General features: G+C 36.8%; 1 pseudogene; it reads left to right on the plus strand.

Annotated features, from left to right (window-relative positions):
* The window catches only part of LOC149540323 (glutamate--tRNA ligase, cytoplasmic-like), a 100,130-nt pseudogene extending 77,667 nt beyond the window's left edge, over positions 1–22,463 (plus strand).
* Positions 22,464–24,215: the final 1,752 nt, after the last annotated feature.

The following is a 24,215-nucleotide window of genomic DNA, read 5'->3' on the forward strand; positions in this document are numbered from 1 at the left end:
CAAATTGCCCAGACTTCTATTTACCACTTCTATTTGGCCATCAGTCTGTGGGTGATGCATGGAACTGAATTTTAGGTCTGTTCTCAACTTTTTCCACAATGTCCTCCAAAAATACCCCATAAATTTAGTATCTCTGTCAGAAACTATACTCCTTGTAAGTCCATGTAGTCTTACCACCTCTTTGAAAAACAAGTTTGCAATATGGACAACATCATGAGTTTTGTGGCATGGAATGAAATGTGCCATTTTGGAGAACCTATCAACCACCACGAATACTGAGTCATTACCCCTTTGTGTCCTTGGCAATCCAAGAACAAAATCCATACTTATATCCTCCCATGGCCTTGATGGAACAGACAATGGCTGATATAGGCCAGTATTATGACTAAACCCCTTGGCAACTTGACAAACCTGGCAACTCTATACAAACTTCTTCACATCTTGTGAAATTTGAGGCCAAAAATAATGTTCTCTAAGAATGAAAATGTTCTTATCTTGACCAAAATGTCCTGCCATCCCTCCACTGTGTTTCTCCTTAATCATATTTTCCCTCATGGAACTCCTTGCAATGCACAATTGACTACCTTTGAACAACATACCATCCTGAATCAAATAGTCTAACCACTTGGTTCTATCTACAACAACAGGTTCTTTACAAGCTTTCCATGCTTTAGCAAAATCAGGATCCTTGGGGTACAAATTCTTGAGTTCATCAAACCCAACTACTTCAACCTGCATTACTGTAAGCAACAACTATCTGCTACTTAGTGCATCTGCAACCCTGTTAGATTTTCCACTTCTATGCTTCAACACAAATGTATAGCTCTGCAAGAACTCTACCCACTTCATATGCCTCTGATTCAATTTACCTTGGCTATTTAGGTATTGTAATGCCTGATGATCAGTATACAAAACAAATTCCTTTGGCAATAAATAATGCCTCCATTTCTTTAAGGCTTGAACTATTGCATAGAACTCTTAATCATAAATAGAATGCTTCTTCTTTGCATCATTCAATTTTTCACTAAAATATGCAATAGACTTAGCTTCTTGGCTTAATACAGCCCCAATAGCACTACCACTAGCATCACAATCCAGCTGGAACACTTTTCTAAAATTTGGAAGTGCCAACACAGGTTGTTCTGTTACCTTCTTCTTCAGCAATTCAAAACTTCTCACAGTTGCTGCAGTCCATTTGACCTTTTTTCTATCCCCTCTTATTGTATCAATTAGGGGTGCACATATGCCACTAAAATTCTTAATAAACTTTCTGTAAAAACTAACCAGACCATGAAATGATCTTACCTTAGTAGCAGACCTTGGAGTAGACCATTCCAAGATGGCTTTTACCTTCTCTGGATCCATTTTGAGACCTTCAGGTGATATAACAAACCCCAAATAGACTAACTCCCTTTTTGCAAAGATACACTTCTTCAAATTAATTAATAGTTTTTCTTCCCTTAGCCTTTCAAGGACACTACAAATATGCAATAAATGTTCTTCCAAAGTCTTGCTGAAAATTTAAATATCATCCAAATAAACAATAACAAATTTTCCCAAGAACTTCTTAAGTACCAATCCAAAGGGCATGACTAACCACTCATAAAGACCCTCCTTGGTCTTGAAGGCTATTTTCCACTCATCTCCTTCTTGAATCCATATCTGATGATAGCCACTCTTTAGATCTATCTTTGTGAAGTACTGAGCTCCACTCAAGTAGTCCATAATATCATCCATTCTTGGCAAAGGAAATCAATACTTGATGGTGATCCTATTTATAGCTCAAGAATCTATACACATCCTCCACTCTCCATCCTTCTTTGGTGTGAGTACTGCAGGTACTGCACATGGACTCAGGCTCTCTCAAATCAAGCCCTTCTTGAAAAACTCACGAACCTATCTATTTAGCTCCTCTTTTTTAGTAGGAGTCATCCTGTGAGCAGGCTTGTTAGGAAAACTAGCTCCTAGAATTAGATCTATCTGATGACTGATTTGCCTTACTGGTGGCAATCCATCTGGAACATTATCAGAGATAATATCTCCAAACTCCCCTAGTAAATCTAAAACTTCAAGTGGTATTTCACTACTACCTTCTTTATCTTTCCCAGGAATCAAAGCATAGCACATATGTTGATGTTTCATGCCATCTAAAAACTTCCTTTCATCAACAAGACAAATCCTAGCACTGCTACATACCTTTTCACCTTCCTTTTTAATGGGCTTCAATTTGTGGCAAACTCCAACCTTTGTCAGAGAGTATGTGTTTGCATGTCCATCATGTACTAAATGTCTATCAAACTGCCATGGTCTACCCAACAATAGATGGCAAACATCCATCAAAATAACATCGCAGAGAACTTCATCATGGTAACTCCCAATTTTGAACTTCACTAAACATTTTTCACTTACCAAGAACTTATGATCATCTTTTACCCAAGAAATTTGATAGGGTTGGGGATGTTTCTCCCTCTTGAGCTTCAGCTTAGAGACCATCTCTTCTGATACCAGGTTATCAGTGCTACCACCATCAATGATCATGTCACAACATTTGTCCTCACACTTGCATCTGGTACGGAACAAACTCCTCCATTGTCCTGGTTCAATCTCACCACTTAGTAGGACTCTTTCATTTACCAAGGTCTCTCCTCTTTCTACATCCTCTAAATGTGATGATTGTGCATCCTCATCCACATGAGCAACCCTAGCTTGGCCCTCAGCTCTACTATTTGTCCTTCCTTGTCATTGAGGACATTCAAAGGTACGATGACCTTCTTCATTGCAATGGAAACAGGTACCACAGAAGCCTCCTCTTCCTTGTCCACATCCTCTACCTCTTCCTCTTTGATTTCCAAAGTCTTGATCATGGGAGCGGTTGAAACCCTCATTCCTCTAGTTCCTGCTAGTACACACATATTCATTTTTATTTTGGGTTTCATTGCGGCCTCTAGATGATCTACCGCTTCCCATTCCTCCTTGACCGTGCCCTCTTTGTCTTCCTTCAAACCTTTTATTCAGGTTCTCTTCAACTCGTAGGGAAAATTGGTATGCCTCTTCAACGCTGGTCATTCTTACCAGACTTAATTCCTCCTAGATGCTAGGTCGCAACCCACTGATATAACGAGCAACCTTCTCCTTATTTGCTTCTGCATGCCCCACTCTAATCAAGAGTCGATAAAATTCCTTTGTATATTCTTAGACTGATCTTCCTGCTTGCTTTAACCCATGCATCTTCTTAAACAAATCAAGCTCGTAGTCCACAGGAATGAACTGCTTCTTTAATTTGTCCACCATGCGATCCCATGTTGTGATCTTCTCCTGTTGTCTTCTATTTATTTCCAATTGAACCTCTTGCCACTAGATTTTGGCATGGCCTTTGCAAACTTAACCTTATCTAGGTCCCTTATATCCTCATACTCAAAGTATTCTTCTAGTTCATTGATCCAATCGATCAACTCATCTGGTTTCAGATTTCCTGAAAATACACCTACTTCAATTATGGGTCTTTTCCCAAACTTAGTAATGGCCCTAAAAATCCTTTCCTCTACATGATTCAGAACTTCCCCATCAAATTCCCCTTTTGGTCCCATTACTTCTTCTTCATTGCCATCCTCACTGTCATCACCTGTGGCAACATTTGCTCCTCTATGGAGCTCCTCTTGCAATGTCTGCACCTGCCTTTGGAGGGCTCTAACCTCCTCGAGATTAATAGCTTTGGCCCTTCTGCCATGCTCTCTTCATGGAGGCATCTTCTAACTCAAACCCACAACCACACAATCTTGGTGCAAACTACCTCATAGTCGGCGCTCTTTCTACACACTCAGGAAAACCAGCTCTAATACCACTTGATGGGGACACAACCCAAGAACAGAATGGACACAACAGAAAAGAGGAAATTATATTAATTGAGAAAATAATCTAGTACAAAAAGTACAGAGAAAATCAACTTCAAAACATGCCCTAAGGGCTTACAATAGCATAAATTTGGAGATAATTTCTCCTTTCACTACCTCCTCTCAAACTTCACTCCGAACTGCCTTTTACAATGCCAAAAATCTCCTTAAATAGACCCTGGCGGGTTAAGGACTAGAAGTACATTCTAGAAAGTTCTAGTAGGCATCCACCAACCAAATAGAAGGTTCCAGAAGCTGTGTTAGAAGTCAGTGGAAATCTAGAAGAATCCAAAAACGGTAACCAAACTTTCGGGAGGCATAACTTTTGAACCATAGCTCCGATTGATGAACCATTTACATTTTTGGAAAGCTCTCAAAGAGCTCTATAGCCCTATGGACAAGCTTTTCTCATCCTCCATTTTTTGGCCCTTTTTGAGGTCATTTAATTCCCCTAATTTGACTTTGAAGCATTCTTAGGAGGTCTCCAAAACTTGAAAAATTGCAATAAATTTCAAACCATGGGGCCTTTTGACCTGATTCTTTTTTTGGAATGCTCTAAATTACAATTACATTCATCTAGTCAATTTACACCTCCTAGTTTACCAAAATGATGGCCCAATTACATGCTCCTATTTTTTTGGGATTTTCTAGCACACTGATAGTGGAACTATGAGAGTTGGAACCTTTATTTGACCCAAATGGGTATCCAAAAATGAAAACACATGAAACAAAAACTAAGTCTAAGTACATTTTTTTTACGTGACACAGGATTTCCCTTATACCTCTGGATGCTCTTGCATCACCCAATGAGATCATAGGCCACAAGCTCCATATACATAGCCAACTAGGACTTAGGAGTCCTCACATGGTGGTTATAGTAGATCCAATAGGATAGGTGGTCAACAATAGCCTAGGGTACATGGAGTTTAGGTTCACACCCATGGACCATGTTATGCTTGCGATGGTATGGGTCATATAGCCATAGAATGCCCATAAGGGCTGACAACTAGTACTTAGTGGGGAGTCACTTTCAAGCCTGTAGTAGTAGATGTGGGTAGATCCCATAGGGTATTTTTAGTCGTTGATAAAGCTTAGTATTAGGCTATAGTTATTGAGGCTACAAGTATGACCAAAGGTATTAAGGTTTCTATATTCTTTGATTTTAGAGCCACCAATTCTTTTTTATCTCCTTTTATAGTGGAATGTTGTGGGCTAGTACCAGTTGGGCAGAATGATAATTGGGAAGTTGAATTGGCATCTGGGGCTAAGGTGATAGTTAATTCCCTTGGTCATAATTGTTAGATTCAAATTGGAAACTTGAGTATGAACTCATATCTTCGAGTTACCCCCCTAGGATCATATGATGTAGTCCTTAGCATGGATTGGCTATGTGCACACAATGCTAAGATGGAATGTAGACAGAAAAAGGTTGAGTATTTTGATTATTTTGGTACTCCTATGGTGATTTCAGGGGTGTAAAGGCCAGTGTCTCTTTGTATGATCTCTATCATGTAGCTTAAGTAATGTCTACAAAAGGGATGTTAGTTATTTGTAGTATCTATCAGTAATAAGGAGGGAGATGATGAGATTGAACCTTCTTTAAATGACTATTCGATACTATAGGAATTCAAGGATGTGTTCCCCTCAGAGCTTCCAGGTATGCCACCACCTAGGGTAATTGATTTTCACATAGATCTGGTGCCAAGAGCTGATCCCATTTTAAGATCTCCATATAGGATGGCTACACATAAACTCAATGAACTTAAGATTTAGTTGTAAGAACTCCTAAAGAAGGGACATATATGTACTAGTATATCACCTTGGGGTGTGTCGGTGATCTTTGCAAACAAGAAAGATGGGTCACTCAGATTGTGTATTGAATACTGACAATTGAATAAGGTAACAATCAAGAATCAGTACCCACTCCCTAGAATCGATGACTTGTTTGATCAGTTGTAGGGTGCCCAAGTATTCTCCAAGATAGATTTGGAGTTGGGATATCATCAATTGTGGATTGTGAAAAGTGACATTCATAAGATCGCATCTTGTAAAAGGTATGGCCACTACGAGTTTATAGTGGTACCATTTGGTCTTCCAAATGCCCCGACTGTATTCATGAGCCTTATGAATGGGGTGTTTCATACATTTCTAGATAATTTTTTAGTAGTGTTCCTCGATGACATATTGATATATTCATGTAATGAGAAGGAACACAAGAAGCACTTGAGGCAAGTATTGCAATGCTTAAGGGAGAATTAGTTATATGGCAATTTGTCCAAGTGTGGCTTCTTCAGGAAGGAAGTGCACTATTTAGGTCATGTGATATCAGGAGATGGAATCACAATGGATCTATCCAAGAGATAGGCCATCATGGATTGGCCAGCACTAAATAATGTTTTAGAAGTTAGAAACTTCATGGGATTAGCAGGATATTATAGATAGTTTGTGGTAGGATTTTCCAGACTAGCTCATCCCATCACCTCCCTTTAGAGGAAAGGGAAGAAGTTTTAATGGATAGACAAGTATGAAAGGGCCTTCCAAGAACTCAAAAGGGCACTCACTAGTGAACAAATCCTAGTAGTACCTGATCCTTCATTATATTTTGTAGTATGTGCATATGCTTGACTAGATGGTATTGGAGCCATTCTCATGTAGAATGGTCATGTCATAGCATATGAGTCTAGGAAACTTAAGACTCACAAGCTCAACTATCCCACCCATGATTTGGAGCTTGTAGTAGTAGTTCATGACTTGGTAAGATGGCACCATTTCCTTCTAGGGCATCAGTTTGAGCTTTATTCAGATCACCAAACTTTGTAGTATATTTTCACATAGCCAAATCTAAATGCCTAACAGAGGAGATGGATGGAGTACCTATGTGAATATGATTTTGGCGTACATTACATTAAAGGAAATGTAAATGTAGTCATATATGCCTTAAGTAGGAGACATTTCAAGATATCTTTGATGATTACTAAGACAAATTTGAGAGAGTGCATACTGCACCATCTTTCTAAAGATGCATTTTATGTAGAAGTTTGCTAGTTAGCCCATTCACAGAGACCCCTAGAGGGAAGATTTTCTAATTTTTTATTGGGGCCAAATGGATTACTACACCATAAAGGGCACATTTATATATCATCCTTAAGTGACTTACATGAGTTCATCATTTTAGAGGCTTATAGAGCACCCTATATGGCACGTCCCAGTGTCAAGAAGCTTCATGTAAGACAATTATATCATTGGCTAGGAATGAGAATGTAGAGTGCCAACATCATAGCCAAATGTGTAGAGTGTCAAAGAGTTAAGGTAGAACATGAGCATCCAGGTAGACTCTTGCAGCCACATGAGATACTTGAGTGGAAGTGGGACACTATCTCCATGGATTTCATTGTTGGTCTTCCAATCTCTTCTCATTTTCATAATGCCATCATGGTGATGGTGGACACTTGACCAAGGTTTTTCACTTTTCACCCATTCACACCACCTTCATAGCACTTTTAGTAGCATAGGTGTTCTTGCAAGATATTGTTAGACTCCATGGCATTCCTTGTAATATAATATCATAAAAAGACTCCTTATTTACCTCCCCATTTTGCAGGGAATTGCAGACATCACTGGGTACTAAGCTCAACTTTAGTATAGCTTATCATCCTTAGACAGATGGGAAAATAGAGAGAGTTAACCAGATCATAGAGTATATGTTGTGGATGTATGTGATGGACCACCAATCAAAGTGAGAAGAGTATCTCCATCTTACAAAATTTACCTATAACAATAGGCATCACACTTCTATAGGCATGCCACCCTATCAAGCCTTGTATGGTAGGCCTTGCAAGACAACCCTAAGTTGGGATAGGATTGAAGAAAGGATATCTATAGGGCCACAGTTAGTCAAGGACATGGAGCAGTAGGTGGTATTGATCAGACAATGCCTTAGAGAAACCCAAGATAGATAGAAGAAATATGCAGATGTGAAAAGGGTGGATAGGGAGTACATGGTTAGTGAGAGAGTATTTCTAAGGGTGCAACCACATAAGAGCCCAATCCATTTTGGAAAAGGCTCTAAGTTAGCGCCTCGCTTTGTGGGTCCCTTTGAGATTTTGGAGTGGATAGGACCAATTGCTTATTGTTTAGCCCTGCCACCTAGCCTATCATGTATTCACAATGTATTTCATGTATCTGTATTAAGGAAGTATATTTATGATGATTTTTATATCACATATTGGGAAGTTTTGCAAGTGGAGTCAGACAGATAGATAGTATTGGAGCCCATTCATATTTTTGCTCGATGGACCCTGACACTTTGAGGCAGAGAGCTGGACCAATTTAGGGTCCAACAAGATTTTTATGACAAGGTCACAGCCTCATGGGAGGATGCATCTTAGATGAAGACTCAATACCCATATCTTTTTGATGAACTCCAGGAGGAAGTTCATGCCTAGGGGGGAGGATGTGAGGCCTCACCCTGACCCGTCATAGCATAGATATTTATTTAAATTTTGATATTTGAGACTTTGGCATTTTGATAGCTATTCAAGACTTAGATGGATAGTGAATTTTGTTATCTATTGATTTTGATACATCAATAGTGTTTTACATTTATGATATGCACTAAGAAACTAATATTATGTAAGAAATTATTGAACACATATGGATGTAGTTTTATGACATGATAGTATTAGTTTATAATGCGATGTAAAATATTAAATTGGATTATGATGATTTATGATATGCAGATAAATGTTAGATTTAATATGATGATTTATGATATGTAGATAAATGCTAAGTTGAATATGATGATTTAGGATGTGCAGATTTATTATGATGGTTTATGATATGTAGAATTGAGATTCTAACACCTTGAATTATTTAAGTGAAATAATTAGGAAAGGGAATTTAAATTGAATTATGTTGATATGGATTTCATAAAATTCAAATTATTCATTTATGGTATATATTTTATATGACCTAGTTGGACTAGTAATGCTTGAGTTTAATATGCAAGAAGTGGAACCATTGAAATTCTTGGGGCAAACAAGTCCAAACCTTGTGAACATAGTTTAACTAAGGAAAATCTTTGGAAGATTCAAAATCCTTGTTGTAAAAGTATTTTTCTTCATAAATGTAAGGTTTCTTGTAGAAATGTGCAGTCATAAAGATGCATTAGGAGCATGTCATGGTGATGTGGAATGTGTTTTTATGTGTCATTTGACACTTGTGGATTTTGTGTGTAATTGACATGTCATTTAGGGTTTTGATCATGGTGAAAATTTACCCTAAAACTAATTACCCTATTAATGAGTAAGTAAATCCACTTGACAAGGGGTAGGATGGGTCACAATTAAAGGAAATTCTAGTTTGGACTTGGCTAGGATTTTGAGTGGTCATTAGGTGGTCTAAAGGTGTCTTTTATGATAAAATAAGTTACCCATATGATAGTATATCAAATTAGGGACCTAATTTTGACCATGTGAGTGCCTAGACAGCCTAGGGGGGCCCTTTACCCATGAGTTCTTCCATAAATTCGAATTTGGAGTTGTTACATGTATTCTCTCCCATGTTCTCACTAAGTAAAATATAGAAAATTTAGGGTAGACAAGTTTGTAAGAGGAAGTTGCTAGGTGTTGCTAAAATAGTTAGTGAGAAGGCCTTATTAGAGAGTCTTGGTCAAATTGGTGGGTTGTTCATCCACTCTCCAAGTTTAGAGATAGTTAGGGTTTTGGAGGGAGATTAAGGGAGCTTTACTACAACTATCACTGCATTTAGCTTGGACCAAGGTTGGTGTCTCAAACCATGTTTCATTTTCTTTCTTTTAGAATGGTAAAATAAACCTACAAGTGTGGAGGATTTTTCAATGGATCATGCATTGTATTGTGAATCTTGCATTGTGGACCTTGGTATTGTGTTGTGGTAATGTGAATGTGCAATGTGTTCTTGAAGATTTCTTATTTGAATGTGAGTATTGAATGTGATAATGGGTATGAATACTTGACTCATCCTTGGGAGGGAAAAGAAGTCTTGGGTGAAAGGATTATCTAGGCTCAACATTGTAGTTGAGAAGATTTACCTCATGATGAGGATTTTTTTTTCTTTCATGGAGTATGGGCTCCATTAAAGCCATATACCTTATTGTTTTGAAAAATACAAAGGGTTTTGTGTGTATGAAGGAGGAGATTTTTATGATGGCCTTGAGAGGCAAATTTAATTGCAATATAATGATTATATTTGTTATGGTATCTCCTCTTTGAAGAGTCCACCTTCACCTTATGTGAAATGATTTGAATGGTGAATCAATGTGAAAGCCATGGGAGGGATTTGTTTTTGTGTTATGTGTTGTGCTTATGTAATGGCAAGTGATGTATGTGTGTAACCCATTTTGATCTTATTTCCCCTACTTGGTGGGTGGCTTCATAGGAGCCTAGGATGGGAGGTGACCCTCCATGGTTCCTAGTTTGTGTGTTATGTGCAAGGTTTTGTGAAGATGGCTTCCTTGAAGATGTTAGGGTTTCATACTTGACAATGTTGAAAGCTCAAGTGTGTAGAGAGACCAACTTTCCCATGTTGTCACAAGAAGTGTTGTAAAGAATAATCTTAATTTCATTTTCTTTCAATGAGATGTAAAGCAAAAATTTCCCCTATCAACATATGTTGTTGAAAATATGTAAGGATTGAAAAGTTGTGTATAGTTCTCTTCCAAGGAAAACTTCATTGTGAGTCTCACATTGTGTAATCTGATTTACCATGGAGGAGTTATTGAATAAAATCCTTTTCTTTAATGATCTATAACTAATTTAATAATTATATTGCATAGTTTTAGTGGAAAATATTTCTTCTTATATGGTTGAAGTAATATGGATGATTGAAATGTAAATAGGTTATGCTTTTGATACAATGGAAGAAAAATCAATAGCTCATTGTACATGATAGAATATTGGTTCATTTAGAATTCAAGTCTAACTAAACCCTTAGACTAGATAACATCATCACACCATCAACACAATCACTAAAATTTCATGGTAAAATGAAATAATTTTTTCCTCAGAAGTGAACATTCATATTCCAAATCTATGATAAGACTTGTTGTAGGTTCACATTTCCTCTCTAGAAAATGTATGGAGAATTGACAAAATAAATCTTTACCCTATTACTGAATCATAAAATATTTAGGGGATATTCCTCAAATAAAAAAATAAAATAAAATAGATAATAACAAAAATATAGAATAAATAGGAAAAAGGTGATTAGACACAAGTCAAGGCATTTTTAAAAATAGGGGAAAAATTTTTGTCATTGAAAACTAAATTAACTAGGAGTTTGACCACCCACCATTTTCCCTTAGACCTAGGGGATGTGAAAAGAGGGGGGTGTACCTTATTTCCAGCAAATGAATATAAGTAAAAGAGGAAAACATTAATTGAGGCTAATCATGCCTTAGTCTACACTTCTCCCCACTAACCTGGATGTATTCCCCAACATTTTACAAAATGAAAGATAAAAGGGGTCGGTAGATAGTGGGACCCCACCACTTCTCAACGTCTAAGCCTCCACCTTTACTTGGGAATGCATTGTGACATAAAGTTGGGCCACTGACATTGTACTAGGACTGCCCACCAAGAAGCCCCATCCTTGGTTAAAACAAAATTTTCTTGGGCATAGTGCATAAAATAATGTTTAATACTTTTCAAAATGTCAAACTTATATCTACATGGAAGCAAGCCTTGTTTACATCTGACATAAACTCAAAAGTGTCTCCCTAGACACCCACCTTGAGAGAAGATAACATGACCACTTACCTAGGAAAGTTTGGTTTTGTATCATGCATTGATTTAGGGATAAAGGGTAGGTTAAACCTTGGATTTTGGGGTGATTAATAACACTTAAGAAAACTTTAGGTAGTAGCATGGTATTAAAGTTTTTCTTGTAATCCTTTTGCTTATTTCATGCTTATGGGTAGTAAAGGGGATGTGTGTTATTTTATTTAATTAATTGTGGTTATTGAGATTTAAGAAAAGTACTCATTAGAGAGGATTAATAGTAATGAGGGTAATATTTAGTAAAGTATATATATAGTATAGTAGGAAATGATGTGGACTTATTCTTTCATAATAATGTTAGGTAATTAAGGAAATTAGTAATTTTTTTAGGGATAAAGTTATTGCATAGGATCATGATAAATTTTTTTATGGAGCATTCAGTACTATTATTTTTAATTAATATAGTTGTACAAGGCATGTGTGATAAAGCGAGTTAAGAAGAGTGTTAGGGGAGGAAGATTCAGAAGTCCATGATAGCCTTGTCTATTAATAAAATTTACATAATTAGTAATTAAAATAATTTTAATATAATAATAATAAATGATTAAAGTAAAATAAGTATAGAGTGGTAAGTATATAATAATAATAAAAATTAAAACAAAATTAATGAAGGGTGTTATGTATGACATTTACATTGGAATGAATATTCCAATAAATAATCTACATAATGTCAAAAAATTCATACCCAAAACTAAAATAAGAAAGGATGTGAAACGTATATAGAACCCTTTTTAGTGAAAAAAAAAAGAAATATGCATCAGAAGTGAGAACCAACAAGAATGTAAAAGGGTAGGGGACAAAATAATGTTCATGGTAATAATTTAACCCTATATATATATATATATATATATATATATATATATATATCATATAGTGATAATAGGTAACTTGGAATACGAGTATCCTAACTGTGTCACTTAAGGCTTGATTAGAGTATCCTCATTTCTAGTAGCTAAGTTTTACCTCCAACTCGTGATCGAATTAGGGATACCTGAATGTTCTTAGAATCCTAAATTGTAGATTTCAACCCTCTATATAGTTTGATAGAGTATATATATTTTGTATAGGGACATATGTATTATTCCTTGAAGTACCTTAAAAAAAAATTGTTGGTTTTTTTTTCTATTAAAATTAGGGCATGACAACAAGAAGCATCAGCATTCAGTCTAGACAACAATGTTGCTCTGTTACACTAGACTGATGCACTCTTGCATCTCTATTTTGATGTATTAAGGGGCATAACCCCAAACATACCTTACAAATACTAAAAGTCTCTTTAGGAAGAGGCTTGGTGAATATATCTACAATCTTCTCTTTAGTGCTCACATACTCCAATCTAATTTCCTTTTCTGCAACTTTCTCTCTCATCATGTGATACTTAATAGAAATATGCTTAGTCTTCAAATGCAACATTGAATTCTTAGACATATTTATCGTGCTTGTGTTGTCACAATGTATAAAACCAGGTTCACTAATTTCTATCTGTATATCCTTCAGCATCTGTTTCATCCAAACAACTTGATTGAAATTGTTTTTTGCTGTGACATATTCTACTTCCACTTTACTTTCTTATGTGCAATCCTACTTCTTGCTTAACCAAGGTACTAACCTTCCTCCAAGAAAGAAGGCTCCACCATTGGTGTTCTTTTCTTTCATCCATATTTCCTACCCAATTAGCATCATTATAAGAACTTAGAGTAAAATTATTAGATCCACCATACCACAATCCAAATTCATATGTTCCCTTCAATTATCAAAATATCCTTTTAACTACTACATAATGTGCTTCTCTGGGATCAGCTTGGAACCTTGCAACAATTCCAACTACATTTTCTATATCTGGCCTTGTGTGAGTCAGCTAGTGCAATCCTCTAATCATGATCTATACTTCTTCTACTCAATAGTAGGTGTCTCATCCTTTGTAGATAACTTGTGTCCCTTTACCATAGGTGTTCCAATGGGTTTGCATGTTTCCAAATTAAACCTTTTCAGTAAATCCTTCAAGTACTTAGTCTAAGAATTAAAGATTTCTTCTTTATTCTATACAATCTGCAATCCTAGAAAATATTTTATTTCTCCTATCATACTCATTTCAAATTCTTTCTTCATCTCTTTTGAAAACTTCTTTCTCTCCTCATCATTTCTTCCAAATATGATATCATCAAAAAGTATTACCAAAATCATCAAACCATCATCAGTTTCTTTCCAATATAGATTACTATCTGCTGTACCTTTGCTATATCCAAGCTTTGTCAAATGCTTGTCTAACCTTGCATACCAGGTTCTAGGTGCTTGATTTAAGCCATATAGTGTTTTCTTTAATATTCATACTATCTCCTTATCATATGTCAAATGAAAACCTTTATGCTATTCAATGTACACTTCTTCTTCAAGTTCTCCATTCAAAAAGGCTAACTTGACATCTATGTAATACACTTTGAATTTCTTTTGTGCTGCATAGGCTAAGAATAATCTTACTTCTATTCTAGCCACTGGCACATAGGTCTCATCATAATCCATTCCTTATTTCTATGAGTAACCTTTACATACCAATCTTACTTTGTTCCTTACAACTTCACCTGGCTCATTCATCTTATTTCTGAATACCCATTTAGTTCCTATCACATTCTTGTCTACTAGTCTAGGGACCAATTCCCATGTCTCATTCTTTACTATCTGATCCAATTCCTCTTTCATAGCTTGTTTTGAATAATCATGTTTACATGATTTGTCTACATTCTTAAGCTAAAATTTAGATATCAAACATAGTTCTTCATTGACTCTTCTTATTTTCATCATACCTTTGTCTTTTCTTTTGATGATCTACTTGGATGGGTGATTCTTTATCATGTTCTTTCCTAAAGTAGGAGTTGCTATCTCAACTCTTAGCTCTACTGAAGGTTTTGAGCTTTGTTCCTACCTTAGTTCTCCTTCATTCTACAAATAATTGTTAGTCTCAAGAAATAATTCATCATTCCTTGGCTTGGTAACAACATCATCATCTAAATCGTAATCAACTATTCTATCTTGTATCCTAAATTTCTCATCAATTCTCACATTTGTACTTTCCATAATAATCTTAGTTCTTAGATTATAACATCTATAAGCCTTGCTTTTCAATGATTAACCAAGAAACATACCATCATTGCTTCTAGCATCAAACTTACCAATATCATCATCTCTTTTGATATAGCACTTACTCCTAAAAATTCTAAAATACATAATTGTAGGTGAGTGACCAAACCATAGTTCATAAGGGGTCTTGTTTGTGTCTTTCTTGACTTTCAATCTTTTCATAGTGTAGACTAATGTATTCACAGCTTCTCTCCAAAACATCTTGGATACATCATTCTCTACTAACATAGCTCTTGCAACTTTTGTTACTGATATGTTCCTTCTCTCTACAATACCATTCTGTTTAGGGGATCTTGGAGCTGATAACTATCTTTTAATTCCATTTTATTCACAAAACATGTTAAACTCATTTGAAGTGAATTCTCCTCCTCTATCTAATCTTAAACATTTAATCTTCATACTAGATTCATTCTCAACTCTATTCTCAAATATATTAAACTTATCAAATGCCTCAAATTTTTCTTTAAGAAGTGTAACCCACACCGTTCTAGAAAAGTTATCAACTAAAATCATAAAATACCTTTCACCATAGAATCCTTTAGTCTTTGTAGGACCACTAAGATCTATGTGTATAATCTCCAACTTTTCTATAGTAGTAAACTTCTTGGAAGGAAAAGAAGTTTTGTTATGCTTTTCCAACACACATTCTTTGCAAATTGTATTAGTAGGCTTTAAAATCTTTAGCAAATATCTAACTGCAAGCATACTACTAATCTTCACAATACTATCAAAGTTTATATGACAAAATCTCTTATGCCATAACCAACTGTCATCTACCGTTGCAACCAAACATGTCATTTCAGTATGATTCAATTGAAATACATTACCTTTGGATCTAGTTCCTATTCTAATTACCTTTCCATCTTTGTCTTTGATCATGCATGTCTTCTCTATAAACTATAATTGATAACCATTTTCTACTACTTGTCCAACACTCAAAATATTGTGTTTCAAACCATCAACAAAGTATACATCTTCAGTGTTAGTCTTACCATCAAGAGTTATAGATCCAATACCTTTAACTTGACATGTTGCATTATTTCCAACTCTAACAATGTCTCCATCCCAACTTTTGAATAAAACAAACTTGTTCATATTAGCAGTTATATGATGTGAACAACCACTGCCAATTATTCAATCAAAATTATTCTCAACCTGTGATACCAATGCTATCTTTTCTAGACTTTCTTCTTTAATTGCCACAAATCCTATCTCATCATCACTAGCACTCACTACTTGTTCATCAAAATCATCATCTTCATTTCCATACAAAAACTCTCTATCTTTATTAGTTTTGTAATTTCCTTTATACTTTTTCTCTCTTTTTTTGGAATACTTTAGAATAACTGAGAATGGGGGTGAACTAGTTATCTAAGGTCTAGATGTATAAATAAAACTTTTCACAACTTAGTGAACCCATAAAACATTTATAGTAATGCATGATTCCATAAGATAATGTAATCAGTAAAACTTGCACATTACTGTCAAGTCAACTTGCAAAAATGTAAAGCATGAAATGTAAAAAAATCATCAACACACTTGACATAATTATTTACATGGAAACCCAATTTGGGAAATACCACTAGCAACATTCTACTCTTTTCACTCTCCTAAAGTGATGCCCTATGAAAGGTCAACCCTATTAACTTAGGTTACAATAGACACTATTAAATGTGATCCAGTTAAAAGATTTAAATCACCCTATTAGAAGTGAGCCTTGTTAGAGGACTTTAGGCCATTCACTTGGAATGCCACCTAATTAAAGTATTTAAGAATGACTATTAGGTTAACCTTAATCCAAAGGATTTACCCCAGACTGATACAATTGTTAGAGAGTAACAGTAAGGCTCTAATCTAATACAACTTACAATTTCTCTTGTAAATTACAGATCTCTATTTAGTCCTCAATTTTGCTTGGCCTTCATACTTTGTAGCTCTAATAGCTTGTTCATCCTTCAAGAATTCATCTCCTTAAGCCTTCTTGTTTAACATCCCATTGTAGACTCTTATCTTAGGTCACTTGATGAAGCAAAACCCTTGACTCCTTGTCTCCCTTAGGTTCTCACACATGACAACCTTGCTTCATGATACAACCATCCCTATAAATAGAAAATTAAGATATTTTTCCACTCATTTTCCATCATCCAATTTAGGGTTTAGATGGATTAGGTAGGATATATAGTATCTACCATATATCTTATATCTCTTCTAGGAACTTCTCCTAGAATCTACATTGAATCCACCTAAAAATGGTTTACCTCAAATTCTTTGCCACTAGCTCAACAACCTTATCTTCCACCTAGTTCACAAAATCTAAGAAAACAAACTTGTTAGCTTAGATTCATTGAATCTTCAATCTTTTAAATAATGCGATAGCTTGACATTATCAACCTTCTGATGCTTGAGACATATTTCATTGCTCAACATCCACTATGAAATTGCTCAGCATGAACTAAAGTTTACTATTTCTCGGCATCAACTAAAATTTACTTGGCATCAACTATCCATTATGACATACACTAGAATGAATTTTTACTTAGATCCAACTAATTTTTTTCTCGGCTTGTACTGACTTTGCTCGACACCTACTATCTACTCAGTCAAGCTTGGTAGACAAACTTTGTGTAACTTGCTCTTCTAACTTTTCTAAGCGTAACCAACCTTTGTAACCTTAAGTAGATTATCAATACATCATGTCATCACTGTCATAATTGATCCTTGTACTTCATTACATAATCATATCTCAACCTTTCCTCTAGGTGCTATTGTTAAATCTTTTCATCAAATCCTCTTCATTAATCAACTAAGTGATAATACTTGAATCTTATAAGTAGTTGTCTTACTATAAAATAGTTGGTTTGACATCAATGACAAAACAATTATTGAAACACGTCGTATTCTTCAACAATCTCCCTCTTTCAATCTTTCTCAACAATTTCTCTTCAACAATGAGCTTTTCAATCAATTCTCAACAATCTCCCTCTTTGGAATTAATGACAAACCAAACTAATCAACCAAATTACCAAAATCATAAACACCTTCATTCAACCAAAATGATTAGGTTAAAATAGTAAGACAATATCAAAAAGAAAACTTGTATTGATATCTCTCTCTAGCAGCAACTTTCATCTTTTTATTAGGCTACAAAATTCTTTCTTATAACTCCATCTCACTATATCACCCTCTAACTAGGTAGATTAGGATTTCTACCTCTATCTTATATTCTTCTATTTGATAAGAATCTCTTGATATCTCTCTCTTTCTCATTAATCATACTAGCTTGATCTATCTTCCTCTATGATCAGTAAATCTCTCCCTCTATGATTATGCATACTAGATTGATTAGTAGAATATCTCCCTCTTTGAAAAAAATGCAAAAGACATATACCAAAAACTTATCATCTTAAACATGCAAATATAGGCTTTTGAGTTTCTTTAGTTTCTCCTTCTATCACCTTGCTTGTGACTAATTTAGAGTTTTAGCTTTGTGATTACTTTAGATAGCTCCTAAAGTAAGATCATCTGTACATCAATGTGTAATATATGATCATCAATTTTTTTTATGTAGGACATTCCTTTTATTAGTTAGATGGCCTTTGATAGGGGTATCACCCCTAGTTTACCTCTTAGATACTCATGAGCATCCTCAGATAATGATTTTGTGAAAATATTAGTAATTTTCTCCTTTGTGTTAACATATTCCATCTTCACCTCTTTATCTTGAACTAACTCTATCAAGTAATGATACTTGATTGTAGTGTGCTTAGTCTTTGTGAGCATCACTAGATTCTTTGATATATTGATAGCACTTGTATTATCACAATAAAGTATCACTAGTTTTGTGATCTCTTCCTTCATTCCTCTGAGTAGCTATTTGATCCATACAATGTTTGCATAATTTATAACAGCAAAAACATATTTAGCTTCAATAGTATATTGTGAACTACAATTTTGTTTCTTATTAGTCCATGTAACTAGACTCTTTCCTAAGAAAAATGCTTTTCCACTGGTGCTCCTTTTGTCATCAATGTTTCTAGCCCAATTAGCATCAGTGTAGACTCACAATTCAAATTTCTCATTCTTCTTGTAGTATAGACCAAACTCTTTTGTTCCTCTCATATATCTCATTATTCTTTTCACAACCATTAAATGATTCTCCCTAGGATTAGCAAAGAATCTTGCAACTATCCCTATAGATAATGCAATATCAGGTCTACTATGTACTACATATTGCAATTTGCCAATCATAGGCCTATACAATGTTTGATTCACCTTAGTAAAATCATCACTCTTTGACAACTTGTTTCCTACCACCATAAGCATACTTATTGGTTTGGAATCCTCTAATCCAAAAAAAATTCAATATTTCCTTGACATACTTTGGCTGAGTGATGTATATACTTGCAAACCCTCAAAAAATTTGATCTCTCCAAAAATTGACATTTCAAATTCTTGCTTCATCCGATTTGCAAAATACTTACATAAAGCATCTTGACCTCCAAATATGATATCATCAAAAAATATTTTAGATAACAAAATTCCTTTGTATTTCTCTGTCTTCATGTACAAAATCCTATTATTATCAGTCCTTTCAAATCCAATCTTCACAAGATAATTATGAAGTCTCTCATACCATGCTCTTGGTGCTTGTTTCAAACCATATATAGCTTTGTGTAGTTTACATACAATGTTCTTATTGTTAACATCAACAAAACCTTCTATCTATTCTATGTAAACTTCTTCCTCTAATATGCCATTCAAAAATGTAGATTTAACATCCATCTGATAAAATTTGAAACCTTTGTATGCAAAATAAGTAAGTAGAGTTCTTACTCCTTCCAATCTAGCAATAGGGAAAAATGTCTCTCCATAGTCAATTCCTTCTTCGTGTGCATATCCCTTGCAAACTAATCTTACTTTGTTCCTTGTGACTTCACCATTTTCATCTAGCTTTTTTCTAAATACCCACTTGGTACCAATAACATTTTTGTCTTCTGGTCTAGGAACTAGACTCCATGTTTTTTTTTGTTCTATTTGTTCAATCTCTTCTTCCATGGCTTTCTACTAGTCAACATCTTCTATTGCATCTCTTACTAATTTGGGTTCCTTAATGCTCAGAAAACATATTTCACTTCTCAATCTATTTCTTGTCATTGGTCTAGCATCTTTATCTCCAATTATTTGAGCAACAAGATAATGTCTTTTGACATACTTGGACAATCTTGGCTCAGCTCTAGATTCTTCATTATGTCTTTTAGCTTCAGAATCACTATATATATTTCTATCAAGTATCTCTACTTCTCTTTCATGTTGAATAATCTCAAAATTAGAATGTGTAGCCACTTAATTTATTAACTTGGCATCTGAATGTATCTCGGTTCATGAATGCAACTCAACATTAATAGGGTGTGACTTGGTGGACACTACAATTTTCTATTGATTTGTAACTTGATTAGGAGCATATTCTTTAGTAGGCATTCCTTCAAAAAGTATACAAATGATTTGTATTCTTCTAGTTCATTCATAGGTTCAGCCTCATAAACTTCTATATATTCATCAAAGTTCACATTTGCACTTTCCACAATTTTGTTAGTGTTAGTATTCAAACACTTATAAGATTTACTTCTTGTGTAGTATCCTAGGAATATACCTTCCTCACTTTTTGCATCAAGTTTACCATTCCTAACATCTTTAAGAATGTAACACTTACTTCCTGTTGTCACTTAGGTTTGCACCCTTGTCCAAGGCCTATGCGCGAGGACAACCTAGTGAAACATGGAAACAACCTCCAAGCTATGGGACTTGAACTACGAGGTTGAGTCTCCAGTGAAGGCCGGCTTCCTCTTACTGTCAGGGCACACCAATCTATTCTCAGAAGGAAAAGGGGGAAGGAGAGCACTAAAGCAAATCTACCTAGTCTAATCTAAGGCGGTGATGCACCAAACAGAGTGTTCAGACTCATTCCTGCCCATATATGCACTACAGAACTAGGGTAACATCCAAAGTCATACACATCCAAACTTATATCGATCAATAATCACATATAGATCAGGAGACCAGCTGAATGAGACTAGGAAAAGAAGATTTCACTTGTATATTATTCAATAGGCCAAGATAGATACAGTATGTGGACCACTAATCTCAATAATGTATCAACGAGAGGAAAAATGAAGCACATACACATTGACCACTGAAAAGAATGACACAGGATGCTATATAGCTCAGAGACATGAGGATTCTACACTGCGAATCTGCAAGCAGTAGCAGAGAAAATCAGGAAGAGTCCCCCCTTACAAAATGTACAAAACCCGCCTTTATAGTTCAGGCGTAACTAAGATCTTTTTGGCTGAAATGACCCTGCAACTACCTACCATTGAGTACCATGGAAGACAATCATGGAAAAAATCTCCAAAAAATTTGATCTCTTTCACCAATAATGTCCTAAGAAGACTAAAAATAGCGCCATAACTGCACTCTGACTTGGTAGATGGATCAACAGGTGGGTGGAGTGTCATTTTATGCTTTACATTTACTCTGGTAGGTCGTGATTGATCATGGAGATTAGATCGCACTATAAAATCAATTATCCTTTCCTCTTGGTTCACGAATCCATCAAGGTCAAAAGGTCAACCGGGCTCCCTATGCGCCAACTAGGCCGCGCGGCCCAATTGTATTTCTTTATTTCGCCACCTGGAGGTCCTCCCACGGTTGACCACCCTTCATTGGACTAACTACGCCACCCTGAATACTATCATGATGGTGACGGTTACACTAACAGCCAACCGCCATCCTAGACTGCGTCGACAGGACGCGTGTCGATAGGCGTTGTGTTGCCAACATAACCCTCGCACATCTCTGCCATAGCATGATGGAACCTATCATCGATCGGCCTCGATCTGATGATCATGGAGACTCGTGATTCTGCAACCTCTTCCCTTGTAAATTACTGGGCCCACGGCACATGTGGCACTTCCCCATTGGTCCGATGATCACTTAGTCCTTATTGCGCCAGTGGCATGAAACATGGTTCCACCAGGACACATGGCGCATAGGCACTAACTCGCTATCATAAAATTCATGCAGTTTCTCCATGGCGAGATAGCTCCTGCCACTAATCCCTGTAGATCTGACGGTGTAGAACCCACCTCTGCAATGTGCTGGTTGCGTCAAGAAATTGGTCCCATGACATGTCCGTGCCCTGACCTGGCATATGTGGCAATTCCTAATTCACTGTGGACCCTCCAATCCATGACTGGGCCCATCCTATTTGCCACCACCTCAGCGATGCATCCTGGCAAGACTTGACCCCACCAACATGTGGCAAAAGGGTGCCAAGTCGTGATGCAAATAACCCTACAGCTTCGCCATGGCGAGATGGCACCTGCCATCGATCCTTTCTAATTTGACAGTCACAAAATTCTCCCTCCTGCGACCCTCCTTTTCACGTGATTCGTCGGGCCCACCAAAATGTGGCATCAGCTTATTGGTCTGTTGATCACCCTGAATCTAACTACACTGGCAGCATGAAATGCGGTCCCGCCAGGACACGTGGTGCAAGGGCGCCAAGTCATCGATGTTATCTACCGAGCTGTTCTCGATAGCGAGACAGTGCCAGTCGTAGATCTATTCTAATCTAATGGTCGTGAAGACTCGGCATTCCTCCCGAAACTACTGGGCCTGCTAAACGCGTGTCATCATTTGATTCATTCTCCTAACACCGATTGGTAAGAATTGACTCTCGTCGACACGTGGCGGATGGTCACTATGTCGCCATGTTAAAAATCTCGCATCTCTGCCATAGTGAGATGGTGCGATCTTTTGCTCTGAATCGATCTGACGGTGTGCAAGGAAGATCATTCCTCTCAGCGTATCGATGAATAAGAACTGGCCACGTATCAACGGTCTGACTAGTCCTCGCTGACATCCCTAGACCCACGAGGACGCATGTCCTTCAGGCGCAATGTCGTTAACATAAGACTCGCGCAGCTCTTCTATAGCGCGATGGTGCCTGCCGTCGATCGGCCCTGATCCGACGGTGGAGATCTTACCTTTCCATTTATTGGTGATGCTGACTGAACTCTAACTTGGGGAATGTGGTCGCTCTTTATTGGTCCAATGAAACACCTCCCTGGTCTGACAAAGCACCAACTTGGAGGGTCCATATTTCCTTGACCCCACTGATGAATACGTGGCTACATCTGATTCGCCACCGTGGCACTGGGCTCCTGACTGCTCATGCGAAGTACTTGTTGGGACCCAACATGCCTGGTCGCTTCCTACCACGGTGGATTTTCTGATTGGGCACTATGTCGCCATCGAAAAATGCATTGGTTTTTAGTTGGCACCATAGTGCCTCGTCGGTCTTTCAAACTTTCGGCTCGTGGAAATGTGTCACCCACCACCGCGAGCATTTTCGTCGGGCGCTATGTCGCTATGGAGATTTTTTGGCCAGCATGCGATAGCAACATAGTGCCTGTGGTGTCAGAAAACTTTCCCGACCCGCCCTCCATTGTAGCCCGCTCGTCAGACCCACCAGACACGCGTCAATTGGGCGCGATGTCGTTGATGCTTTTTCCTGTGCATCTCTAATGACGAGATCGCGCCGACCATCGATCTTGCTAAAATCTAATGGAGAAGATCTTGCGGGCTATGAAATACATCATAAAGTCCGATCTTGGCATATAAAATAATATTTTCATGGCTAGCCATTGGACGAGCTAAGAATTTAAAATTTAAACCTTTGGCGGGTGACCGAAAGGTAACAATTCTGGCGACTCACAGGGGGCATGAGCCTGCTCAATGCATGACCAGTGCCTGAGAATGATCCATTGGGCCATGGAGTCAGAAGAGGGCCTATAAGGTACAGAACTGAGAGCTGCAAGAAACCCTAACCCTAAATGAGGAAATCAAAACATTAAAAAACCCTTGAACTCTTGCTCTGTCCCTGCAACTTGGAAACAAAATAGGACCTCCTCAAAAACCTGAGACTAGTCAAAATTTTGGAAACTGGCAACTCAAGAAGAGAGCCATGTGCACGTGCACTTATTGCAAATAGGAACGAACAGGAAGCAGCTAGGCTAACTATGTACATGGACTCACAATCCTTTAGAAACAGGGCTTCAAATGGATCCCATTGACTGGAATGGGCAGAATTTCACCATTTGGCCTACTTAGCTAGAACGCATTGGCCTGTTTGTAGCTAGAGATCAGATAAGGGCCACTCCATAGTGGATCAAATTTGGAGTGCCTTCCTGGTTTTGCTCTGTCTGAGTCCCACTTGAGAACTAAATCTCCTTCTCTGAAGATTCTAGCCCTTGCCTTCTTATCAAAACTCTTCTTCATCTGCTACTGGTGTATCTCCAGGGTTTGCATA

The sequence above is a fragment of the Cupressus sempervirens genome, chromosome 9 (genome assembly GCF_028749045.1).
Source record: "Cupressus sempervirens isolate cs-2001-9-10 chromosome 9, ASM2874904v1, whole genome shotgun sequence".
Classification (NCBI taxonomy): Eukaryota; Viridiplantae; Streptophyta; class Pinopsida; order Cupressales; family Cupressaceae; genus Cupressus; species Cupressus sempervirens.